Source organism: Phalaenopsis equestris, unplaced genomic scaffold (assembly GCF_001263595.1).
Source record: "Phalaenopsis equestris unplaced genomic scaffold, ASM126359v1 Scaffold214330, whole genome shotgun sequence".
In the NCBI taxonomy this organism is placed as follows: Eukaryota; Viridiplantae; Streptophyta; class Magnoliopsida; order Asparagales; family Orchidaceae; genus Phalaenopsis; species Phalaenopsis equestris.
Genome location: NW_018233122.1, coordinates 200,907 through 202,097, shown reverse-complemented (window position 1 = coordinate 202,097; position 1,191 = coordinate 200,907).

The following is a 1,191-nucleotide window of genomic DNA, read 5'->3' as shown; positions in this document are numbered from 1 at the left end:
ATATATATATATATATATATATATATGATACACAACCAACAAATTTTCATCATACAACACGAATTTCGATGCAATTTTTTGAAAAAGAAACATTCAAACTTCGATTAAGAGTCATCCGGAACTTCAATTTCAGCAAATTTATAGTCAAACTGATCGGCTCAAAGAGACGGACCTAATGATATGAAAGACAGTCCGATCCGAGTCAAATCAAGCCTAGATCAAATCATCAAATCACTATTGAAGGATTTTTTGAGGCATTTGAAAGGTCAAACGGATGTCGAATCTAACGAGTTCATAGTCAAATTGAGCGTATCGACAAGACGAATCCAAAGAGCCTAAGATTGCTCAATTTTGACATCGTTAAGACACTCAAATGTCCATCAAATATTATATTATCAAGAGAAGCTCTCCGGACCTTCCGATCAAAAGGGTTCATATTCCTGCATTAATTGCACTCAAAACACTATAAATAAATTCTCACCCCTCACATGAGAGGGAAGAGACTTAAGAGAGAACTTGAGACTTTGAGAATGAGCTTAAGTCAAAGATCATCCTCATCATCGTCGATTATCGTCGACCACCACTAACCGTCGACCACCACCGCCGACCACGGTTGATTGTCGCTGACCTCTGTCGACCAATGCAACCCGTCATCGATTGTCGTCGACTACTGTCGATCACTGTCGATCTCCCTCAACCACCGCTGACTACACGTCGTCAGTTGACGTTGTAACTTAGAAAGCTAGTAACATTTTCTCGCATGTGGGACAAGGGGCATCTGTAATAATGAACCTATAGTGAATTTTTACAACTGGGCAAGACCCCGTGGTTTTTCCCCTTTATAGGTTTTCCACGTAAAAACTTCTGGTGTTATCACAACTTGATTCATTTTCATCTGAGTGTGTGTTGAATCCTCGTGCAACGCTAAGACGATAATCTATTACTCTACTGCCGCGAATTTTCTAGCACACATCATTATATATGCGCGACGTATTCAGATTAGTTCATCGAGCATCTGCTTGTCAGCTGTAAGTCATTTATGATCTGAGGTTCAATTCCCCATGAGTGTTGGGTGTGTTACTCGAATTATAGACACATGAGACATAATCAAGACCTGTATCATAGCCTCTGACAATTTTTTTTTTTAATATATATTTATTTGTGTGTGTGATATATATATATATATATATA